This window comes from Delphinapterus leucas, chromosome 15 (genome assembly GCF_059928025.1).
Source record: "Delphinapterus leucas isolate spDelLeu-1000000601 "Yukka" chromosome 15, BTC_Dleu_Yukka2, whole genome shotgun sequence".
NCBI classification, from domain to species: Eukaryota; Metazoa; Chordata; class Mammalia; order Artiodactyla; family Monodontidae; genus Delphinapterus; species Delphinapterus leucas.
In genome coordinates this window covers 8,522,603-8,534,100 of record NC_143143.1, presented here as the reverse complement: position 1 = coordinate 8,534,100, position 11,498 = coordinate 8,522,603, and positions in this window count along the sequence as shown.

The following is an 11,498-nucleotide window of genomic DNA, read 5'->3' as shown; positions in this document are numbered from 1 at the left end:
GGCCTTTCCATGAGTTAGGGCATCTCTGTCAACCTCGGCAAGTGTAATTTTAGTGGAGCCGAACTACAGTGGTTCAGGATGGCAGGGGGTAGAGAAGTTGTGAATTAGGATTTGGAAATGAGTATTTTCTTTTTTTTAATTTATTTTTTATTTTATATTAGAGTATAGTTGATTTACAGTGTTGTGTTAGGCAAATGACTATTTTCATCAGTAATTTAATGGTCAGATGAAGGAGAGAGATGCTGATATTACTGGTGGCTCATGGCAGAGGGAGGGTTTCCTTTGCTTGCAAGAGGCTGGGATTGTTTAAATGCTCAGGGGAAAGAGTCCGGAGAGAGAGAGGCTGGAAGGATGGGGGTGGTGTGGAAGGAACAGGTGGATATGTTGACATGGGGGATGTCAGGAGCCCTGGAAGAGGGGTCAGCCGGGATGGAAGGCAGGTGGGCTGCACTTCTGAGCGGAGGGCTGGGAGATTCCCGGGAGAGAAGGAGAAGCTGAAGTCATCTGCTGAGTCATGGGAGGAGGGGAGGAGGCTGGTGAACAGGCTGAAGGTTTGAGGGAGCCTCTGGGGAGGGCGGAGGAGTGAGCTGGGAAAAGGATCAGCTGGGCCTGGAGGCCTCGTGCACAGGGCCCCCATCTGCCCAGCCCTGTGGTTTTCTCCAGCAGCTCTCAGCAGTGTGGGCCAGGAGCTGAGACGGTCGAGGTCAGACCACCCAGGGCAGGCAGTGGTCAGCTGTGGCCGAGGGCCTGGGGGCCAGGGGGCTCAATATATCAAAGGAGTGAATGCCAGGACTGGCCAAGGACAGGGCAAGGTGGGAAAATAAAGGCGGGAGGGGGTCAGAGGCCTGAGGGCTCAGGAACATGGAAGAACAAGTAGAGGGGAGTGGTAAAGTGGGATGCCAGAGCATCAGGAGAGTGGGAAGCCCAAGAGCAGCAGAAAATTCTGGGGAGTGGACAGGGGCTAGGGCTGAGGCTCAGGTTTGAGTTGGTTCCCTTGAGAGGCTCTGGTGGCAGACGCTGTGTCCTGTGGATGCTGGAAGTCCCCAGGATGAGGCAGGGCCTGGGGAAGGAGGAAAACGACAACCAGGGGCCAAAAGCCTCAGGAAGGCCACCCAGGACCAGGCTGTGAGGGCGCAGGGATGGTTCACAGAGCTGCGAGCTCTGAGCCCCAGGGAAGGGGGTCTGCTCAAAGGGTTTGGGTTTGGAAGAAGCAGCGCGGCAGGCAGGGCAGCTGGCGGCTTGAACCTCCACACCTTTCCCTTCTGCCTGGCACAGGGCCCTGCCACCCTCGCTTCTTGCTCCTATAACTCTGATCTCCAGGCCAGCACTTCTACCTTGGAAAGATGGGGCCGATTCAGGCCTCCTGAGCTTCACAACCAGGGAAGAGGAAGCCAAGGGCTTGAACAAAGCGGAGCGTGACTACAGTATTCCCTTGCTTTGTTCTTTTTTATCCACTGGGTCATGCAGGTGGCTGAGGAGAGGCACAGGCAGAGTAGGGGCAGCTGTGATTTCTGAGGCACTGGATGTCCTGGGGTTACTCCTGGGGCAGGGAAAGGCCAGGGAGGAGGCCCTGAGGCTGGCTAAATAAATAAATAAAATAAAAGCAGAGAAAAGAGAAATAAACAGAAAGGATCCGACAGAGGGAAGGTGCTGAGCTCGCTGGCCAGGTGCCCACAGCTCATCCCGGAAGCTGCTGGGCTGGACCCAGTCAGTGCAAGACAGATGGCTGCTCTGGGAAGGCAGAGGCCACCGGGCCAGGCAGCTGGGTCATCCCTTCCACCTGCACCACCCACTGCAGAAAGCCCAGCCAGGTGACCCTGTGTTGCAGACTGAGGAGTGCCCCTGCTGAGGGCTTCCTCAGGGGCAGCGGGAGGTCGGAGAAGGGGGCTGCCTTGGAGGCAGGGACCCCGTTCTGCCTCTCACTAGCTGTGAGGTCTGGCAGCCACTGAGCTCTCTGCAGCCTTCGTCGCCATCTGTAAACTGGAAACAACCACCCAATCCTCAGTGATTGTGACATATCTTCACCTACCCCACAGAGGACCTGAGTAACCTGGGGTGTCAAGGGTGTCCTTCAGGTCCAACAAGATCTTGGAGGCAACAGATACCTTCTGTTCCTGGCACCCTTTGGGGAGAGTTCCAAAAATCTGGCCAAGCAGTTTGGGCCAAAGGTGGGGAGTCAGGAGAGTAGGTTGTGACCCCAGTTCCCAGAGCTGCACCATTGATAAAGATCCCACCAATTAAAGGCTCCTACCCACCTCCCCTCACCCCCAAACCCCAGCACTTATGCTGGGTGCCAAGTGCCACCAAAAACAGGGAAGAAAGGACATGTTTCATCGCTCTATCCCCCCCGCCCAAGAACTCTGCCCCAGATGGCAGCCCTCTACGACTGGAAGAGACCCTGCTGATCATCAAGGTCACCTGCAAACTGGCCTCATTCTGCCTCTCCACCGTTTACTTGCTCCTCCATTGATTCAAATGTTGAGTACTTATTAGGTGCACAGTACCTGGCAGGGGAGACAAGTAATGACTTGTGATGAGAGGGTGAGCCCAGGATGCTGGGAGAGGACATAGAGGGGACCCTAGGACCACCTATCCAAACCCATGGCCTCCAACTCCAGCTTAAATGCTTCCTCTTCCAGAGGCTTCCCAGACCTTCTGCTAGGAGTGACTTCTGCTTCTGAGCCCGCACCATTTCTCCAAAGCCCCACACACCAGGGTCTTACACAAAGGCCAGGAATGTATATGCACGATATCCCTATAGATTATCTCCTCTTTGGGGGCAGAGCCCAGATCCTGTTCATCTTTGCATTCTATGGAACCCAGCACAGTTGCAGGGGATCAGAGTTCAATGGTTACATATTAGTTGTATGTTACTGAACCTCAGTGGAGTTCATCAGATGCACTAATAGTTGGTGTCTTTAAGACTTAGTCTCTTCACTTGTTAAGTGGGGATAATAATTTTCACTACCTGGCGAGGCCAGATGGATCAAATGAGATATTGCATGTAAGTCCCTTGGCAAGCAGGAGGCTGTACAGCTCTGCGCAGCCGTGGGTTGTTGCTAATAATATAGCAATCTCAGGGCTGGAGCTGGACGCAGAGAGACAAGGAGCAGGCGCCCCTCTGTCTGCAGCTTCTCCTGCCTGACAGTGGCGAGAGGCGCTCTGAGCCTGAAACAACCCAAATGTGGGCATCCAGACTGCAGTGGGAAGAGAAGCCAGTGGGAGCCCGCATACCCAGGTTTCAAGTCTGCCTCTAGCTCAGGGTGGTAACCTTGGACACGTCAGTGCCTTCTCTGAGCATCAGTTTCTCCATATGCCAAGTAGGAACTGAAATCTCTGGCTGGCTGTCAGCAGAGGGAGGTTCTGGTGGGAGCTGAAATGCATAGGAACCTCACACCAGTGTCCAAATACTGTACAGTTGTGGGGTCTCAGTAAGGTCTGCACCAACCCCTCTGCAGACATCACCCCTTCCCTTCCACCCCGACTGGGTCAGACAGCAGCCTCGCTCCCTGGGAAACTGGGCATAATTTCTGGCCAGAGTGGTGCTCAAATATTTGTTGAATAAATGAACGGATAAACAAAGGGGGCCCCACAGAGGGAGTGCCACTCTAAGTCTTCCGAAGCATTACAGCCCCCCTTACAGGTCAACAATTCATCCTCTGCTCATGGTCTGTACCGCTTCCACCAGAGTCTGAACCACCATCATCATGTCTCCCCTGCATTAATGCAGCTGGTTTCCCTGCTTCCATCTTATTCCCCTACTGTCTACCCCTCCTCAAGATGCCCAGAATGATGTTTTTAAAATTCAAATCTTATTATGTCTCTCCTCTGCTTAAAACCCTCTAGTTAGCTTCCTAGTACCCTCAGGATAATCTCCCTAATCTTTAATGAGCCCACAAGGCTCTCCTCCCATCTCAATCCACCTTCTCCCTTAAACCTCTCTTCCAGCCATCTGCTTCTCCTTCCATTCTTCCAAGAGGGCCAGGCTCCCTTTCCTCTGGTTAAAAGCTATTTTCGGGCTTCCCTGGTGGCGCAGTGGTTAAGAATCCTCCTGCTGGACTTCCCTGGTGGCACAGTGGTTAAGAATCCGCCTGCCAATGCAGGGGACACGGGTTCAAGCCCTGGTCCAGGATGATCCCACATGCTGCGGAGCAACTAGTCCCGTGCGCCACAACTACTGAGTCTGCGCTCCAGAGCCCACGCACCGCAACTACTGAAGCCTGCGTGCCTAGAGCCCGTGCTCCGCAACAAGAGAAGCCACTGCAATGAGAAGCCTGCACACTGCAACGACGAGTAGCCCCCACTGGCCACAACTAGAGAAAGCCCGTGCGCAGCAAAGAAAACCTAAAACAACCCAAATGTGGGCAGTGGAAAGTGAAGCCAGTGGGAGCCCGCATATCCAGGTTCCAAGTCTGCCTCTAGCTCAGGGTGGTGACCTTGGGCAGAGCAGTCTCTTCTCTGAGCATCAGTTTCTCCATCTGCCAAGTAGGAGCCAAAATAAATAAAATAAATTTTAAAAAAATTTTTTAAAAAAAGTTATTTTCTTCCTAAAGCTTTCCCTGCTCCTTCCCCCTAGACTAAGTTAGGGCCCCCTGCAAACTGCCCCTGACTTGGCACTCTGTTCTTCTCCCATCCAACTCTCACAATGTAACCACTGTGTAACCACTGGTCTATCTCCTGCCTAGACTGTAAACTCCACAGGAGCTGAGACCTGGTTGGCTCTGTGATGCACTGTTTGCCTTAGCCTGACACAAGGAAGGGCTCAAATATTTGCTGGGTAGCTGAGCGAGGTGGAGAGGAAGACCGCTAGCAGTCTTTGAGAGTAAAATAAACTCAAGCCCATCAAGACACCTCAAGGGCAGATACCAGGGAGGTGGGTGGAGGGGTGCACGGTCGGCAGGGGAGTCAGGGAGTTAGGCCTAGACTACGAGTTTGAACAGCAAACTGCTGAGCTCCAGAGACCACCCTCCCTGCCTTGGCTACATCTCAAAGGCCCTCAAGGCCAACTCTGGAGACCACGGGGGCCACATCCTCAGGGTGACCCTGCACACACAGGCCTTTGCTAGGGCGCCTCTAAGCTGCCGGCAAACTCCCAGCCTAGTGCGCACGTCTGCAAGAGCCTGGGCCCGCCCCTTTCCAATGCCAGTTTTAACGAAAACTGGCCTTATAATTTTAACAGGCCTCTGTAGGTTAATCTTCCCCACAAACACGAATAAAGATCCCAGCCCGGCCCGACTGGCGGCGGGTGGGGTGTCAAATTCTCTTTGTAAACTGAGAATGGCAGCACAGACTAGAAGAGGTCGCCTTCACCACAGGTTCTTGGGGACTCTTCCGGACCGTTTCTTTCCGACCCCGCGTAGGTACCACCCGGCATCCCGCAAGGTCCGGCTACCCCCGTCCCTCCAGCGTCCGAGGCCAGGACGCTCCCCAACGCCCAGAAGGGTGCGCCCGGAAGGGGCGGATTCTAGGAGACAGGGGGGCGGTGTCTCCCTTGTCTTCGGCTCCGCCCCACCCGCACGCCGCAGCTTGCTGTGATTGGCTGTATCAGTCCAATGCTCTCCAATCAGGAGGCTACCGCGGAGTCAGAGGTGGGGCTTCGGTTCCCACGCGGGGCGGGCTCCTACTCGCTCTGCTCGCGCGTGCTCGCTGCGACCGCCCTGCCCTGCCCCTCGGCAGTGACTCAGCAGGAAAGCGCGACTGGACTGGGCCGAAAGGGCCGAGCAGAGCCACCCTTTCCAGGTCCACGCCACTGAGCTGGTGGGGATGGGAGGAGGATTTTGGGGCGGAGGTGGGCGTCCCTAGACCTGGTCTCTGATCTTTTTTCGTGACCCAGGAAAACTCCTGATCCTTCTCCGGCCCTGAGTTTCCCTTCTGTACAGTAGAGATAAAGATAAACATGTCCGGGGTAGTCCTGAGACAAGATAGTACTAGTTAGTAGGAAGAGCATGGGGCTTTTTGGAGTTTGACAGCTCAGGGTGCGAATCCCACCCCCTAATAAGCTAGCTGTAAGATCCTGGCCAATCCCTAAATCCTCAAATGTCAAATCAGAGAAGGATTTTACCTCCATCTCTCAGGTTGCGACTGTGAAATGAGACAACGTATACAAATGCGGGGACGGGGGGAGGGAACAAAACCACTTAATAGGTGGCTGCAGAATTCCAATTAGGAGAACCAGCTTTGATTAGCAAAACAAAAAGGGCAATTTTGGAAAGCTAGTCCTGGAGGCTAGGCGGTAGACAAGATAATTCTGCATAAGAAATGAGAAAGAACACTTGTGAAAAATAGGCAAAGGACTTGATAGACATTTCTCCAAAGAAGATATACATATAGCCAATGAGAACAACAACAAAGGACACTTGACATAATTAGTCATTAAGTAGATAAAGAACAAAACCAGGAGATAACACTTCAAAGCCAGTAGGATGGCTAGAATTTTTTTTAAGGGGGGAACAAGAGCAAAGATGTGGAGAATTGGAACCCCTGTGCAGTGTAAAGTGGGAATGTAAAATGGCCCAACCACTGTGGAAAACCGTTTGGTGGTCCCTCAAAATGTTAAACATAGAATTACCATATGGCCTAGCAATTCCAGTCCTGTGTATATACCCAAGAGAACTGGAAACAGATTCCCAAACAGATACTTGTACAGGACTGTTCATAGCAGCATTATTCACAAGAGCCAAAAGGTAAAAATAGCCCGTGTCCATCAACAGATGAATGGATAAACACAATCTGATAAGTCCATTCAAAGGGATATTATTTCACCTTAAAAAAGGATGAGGGCTTCCCTGGTGGTGCAACGGTTGAGAATCCACCTGCCAGTGCAGGGGACACGGGTTCGATCCCTGGTCCAGGAAGATCCTGCGTGCCACGGAGCAACTGGGCATGTGTGCCACAACTACTGAGCCTGCGCTCTAGAGCCACGAGCCACAACTACTGAGCCCACGTGCCACAACTGCTGAAGCCAGCGCGCCTAGAACCTGTGCTCCACAACAAGAGAAGCCACCACGATGAGAAGCCAGCGCACCGCAACGAAGAGCAGCCCCCACTCACCGCAACCAGAGAAAAGACCGGGCGCAGCAACGAAGACCCAATGCATCCAGAGACAGTAAATAAATAAAATAAAATAATAAATAATTTTTTTTTAAAAAAGGATGAGGTACTGATACATGCTACAATGCAAATGAACCTTGAAAACACTATGCCAAGTGAGAGAAGCCAGTCACAAATGGCTACATGTTGCCTGATTCTATGTCTAGGAAATGTCTAGAACCCATACAGACAGAAAGTAAATTAGCGGTTGCCAGGGGCCCCGGGGTGGGGAAAATGGGGAGTAACTGCTAATGGGTATGAGGTTTTTTTGGTGGGGTGATGAAATGTTCTGGAATTAGATAGTGGTGATGGTTGCATAACCCTGCAAATAGCTAACAACCACTGAATTGTACACTTGAGTGTACAGGGAGAATTTGATGGTATGTGAATTATATCACAATAAAGCAGTTATTTAAGAAAAAGCAATGAGCAAAAATGTGGGAGTCAAGAGGGCTTGCAAATGCGGAAGGAGGTGGTAGGAGACGGAGGGTCTCAGCATTTGGGGTAGGCCATCTAGACCATTGGGGTAGGCTAGAGTAGAGAATATCAGTAACAATTATGTGGGAATGTGCATGTGTGTGCGGTGGTGGTAATGGTGGCAGTGTGTGTGTATGTGAATAAACAAGGGATTTTTAAAAACAGGGTATCTAATTTCTGGCTGTTTGTTGAATGCTTGCTCCAAATCATCAGCCAAGTGTGCACCATGCACAGCCTGGAATTGGTGGAACTTTGGGAGTGAAGGGCTTGGTCAATGAACAGGTAAAAGGAGAGTCACAAAGGAGGCAAAAGCAGATGGCAGATTTAGAAATCAGCAAAAGTCAGGGGTACTTAGCAGAATCTAAGCTCCCTAAGAATTCCTGAGGCTTTTGGTAGGGATCCTGGTATCCTACTTTAATGGGTCCTTTTGATTAGATCTTAAGAGGCAAGGTGCACTCAGCAAGTTAAAAGAGGTGGGAAATGCTCAAGAGGCTGACATCTGGGCCGCCTGCATTCTTCATTTTCCAATGGATTCTCATTGCTCTTCGAATAAAACTCCTCGCGGTGGCCTAGAAAATCCTGAGTGGTCTGGCGCCTACCAGCTTTCCTGACTCATCTATTATCATGTTTCTCTTTGCTCCAATCACAATGCCCTTCTTGCTGGTCCTTCTGCAGGCCAGGCTAAATCCCCAGTGAAGGACCTGGAATGGTCCACCCCAAACATTTTCATGATCAACAAAAGGCTCATGGCTGGTTCCCCCTCACTCCTCGGGCCCAGCTCAAGGCTCACCACCTCAGCGGCCTTCCCCGACCACCTGACCCTCCCCATAACGCCCTGCTTCATGTTCTTTGTAGCACTAATCACTAGCTCAAACTCTCTTGGCTATTGATTTGTTCAATGGCTTATCATGGGTCTTCTTTTGAAGGTAATCTCTGGGCCATGCAAACAGTAACTGGTCTAGATCTCTTCCTGTTCTGCAGCCCCAGAGTCCAGCACGGTGCTCAGACTAGCACACAGGTGCTCCAGAAATACTTGTTCACGTCCTCCGTTCACTGGACAAATATTATCTGAGCACCTGCCATGTATAAGGTCCTACGTGCAAAGTCAAGCACAACAGACCCAGACCCAGCCCTCCCAGCTCCCCTGGGCTGGTGGAAGACACAGCTAAGTCAGCAGTCTGCTGTGATGTAGGGGTGAGTGCTGTCACTGGGGAGGTACAGGGTGTGATGGGGGCTCCTAGTCCAGACCGTGGGTGGGGGAGGGGGTATCCGTGAAGGCCTCTGGAGAAAATGAAAGCTGAAACATGAGGCTAAATAAGAGTTGACCAAAGGGAAGGAGGGGAGAGGGTGACGTGTATTCCAGGCAGAGAGAACAGCATGTGCAGAGGCCCGGTGGGAAGAAAGCCCAGACACTAGAGGAATTGAAAGCAGTTCAGCCTGGCGAGAGCCTGGCAGCAAGTGGTAAGGGATGATGTCGAACACAGGTAGAACCGGGCTGTTGCAGGACCTTGTAGACTGAGCTAGGTTGCTGAGGAAAACATTGGGGAGCCATGGAAGGGGTTTAAGCAGCGGAGTGGCACAGTCAGATTTGTCAACATTAGACAGCTCACTGCTCTTGTGGTACGGGGAATGGATTGGAGACAGTGAGGCAGTGAAGAGGCCATGAAAGAAATGTAAGAGAAGAAACGGTAAGAGAAACGAACATATTCCAGCAGTGTTTGGGAGGTAGAATCAGTAGACTTGAAAGACTAATTAGTTTTTCAAGGGTGGGGACTGTCGGGGACAACACCCAGATTTCCAGCTTAAGCTAGTGCTAGGTAGTGTTACTTCCTAAACAGGGAAACCCAGGTTTAGGTGTAGGTGATGAAGTTCTAAGTTGAGTTTCAGGAGAGTCACAGGGCGCTCAAGTCAGCATTTGGATTATTCTGTGAGTTTCTCAAGGGCAAAAGTCCTTATTTATCTGCATGTTCCCAAACCCAGTAGGCTCTGGCCCACAGAACACCAAAGTGTACACAGAACCACAGAAAACAGACAGCAGAACAGCTTTGATAACTGTCTGGAAAACAGGTTTCAGGTAGGCCCCACAGGACAGAGAAAAATTTAGGAGCCTCAGTGTCTCACTCAGGATGGGCTAGGTTACGCTGCTATGATAAACCACCCCCAAACTCAGATTTCTCACTCACTCTACCTGCCCATCTTGAGTCAATGGAAGCTTTTCTCCAGGTGGGGACCCAGATTGATGGAGCCTCCACCACCTGGAATGTCACTGGTCACCTTGAAGGAAAGGAACTTGGCAGACAGTGCTTGGGTCCTTGAAGGCTTCTGCCTGAGGGGGATACTTCCACTCACATTTCATCAGCCAAAGCGTGTCAACATGCCATGCCTCGCTTCAAGAGGACAGGGAAGTACAAATCTACCACATGCCAGGAAGGGGAAGAACTGGACATGTTGGTGCCCAGTAATGGGCATCAAGAATCTTAACTTCTGGTCCTGGGTCTCCTCTGCGAACTTGTACAAGTCATTTCCCCGCTCTGAGCCTCAGTTGTCCCTGTCTGTAAAAAGGGATGCTAATACTTCCCTTTAGTTGAGCATTGATGAAAGCACTTTGTTTAGATGGGGAAGGGGAGTCCAGGGGTGGGAAGCCGTGACACATCTCAAGACAATGGAGAGGCACACTCGAGTGTGGATGTGGCTGGAGTGGCAATGACCACAGGCTAAGCAGAATCTGTGTGTGCTGCACTGAGGTCTAGGGGCTGAGGGCAGCTACAGCATCCCTGTCCCTCTGCCCCGACTCCCTGAATTCTTAAGCATTTTCATTCCTTTCACTCCTCCAGCCCTCATCCCTCCAATGACACAGTGGGTCACAGAGCTCCCTGACAAATGGAGACAAAACCAATACTGCCAAGAGCTGATGGAGTTTGGAGCTTAAGTGTCTGCCTCACTCTTTGGCTGGCAGCCAGGACTTGGGTTTGGAGCCTGTGGGAGGCAGAATAATTCCCGCACCCGCCCCCCCCCCCCCCCCCCCCCCCCCGCAAGAGGTCAAGTCCTAATCCCTGGAGCTGGTGAAAATGCTCCTTTACGTAGCTAAAAAGATTTTGCAGACACGGTTAAATTAAGGACCTTGAGACGGGGAGATTATCCTGGATTATCCAGGTGGGCCTAATATAATAACAAAGGGCCTTCGAGGATGGAAGAGGGAGGCAGAAGAATCAGAAAAAGAGATGAGATGATGGACGCTGGGGTCAGAGTGATGCAATGCTGGCTGGAAGGAGGTTGTGAGCAGGCAGGGAACGCAGGCAGCCTCGAGAAGCTGGACAAGGTAAGGAAAAGGATTCCCCACTGGATCCTCTAGAAAGAATATTGCCCTGCCAACACCTCGAATTGAGCCCAGGGAAACCCATTTCAGACTCGTGAACTGTAAGATAATAAATTTGTTGTTTTAAGCCACTAAATTTATCGTAATTTGTTACGGCAGGGATAGGAAACTCATACAGAGCCTGCAGGCTGATGTGGAGGGTGGGGGTTTGACGTCAGACAGTTGCTACTGGCAAGTCAGCCACTGGGGGGCTGAGAGAGGCTCTGGCAGGATCCCTCACTTCCCTCTGGCCCTGGGGCACCAGGTGAGGTACCTCAAGAGCAGCCCCTGGGGAAGCCCCAATGCTGCTTTACTCTCCTCCATCATCCTTTCTGCCTCCTCTCAATTTTTTCTCTTCTAGTGACTCTTGCTATGTGCCTTTGAGCAGACCCCTTCCTTTAGGATTCTGTGTATGTAAAAGGAAAATGGGGATGGGCTAGGGGACCCTTTAGGGGCCTTCCTGGCCTGACACTGTAAGTCAGCATTTCCAGGATGTGATGGGCCCGCCGAAAGCTCTCTGATGATGCTCTTGAACTGCCCTCCACCCCAGGCAGGTTTCCTCCAGAGAGTCCTAACC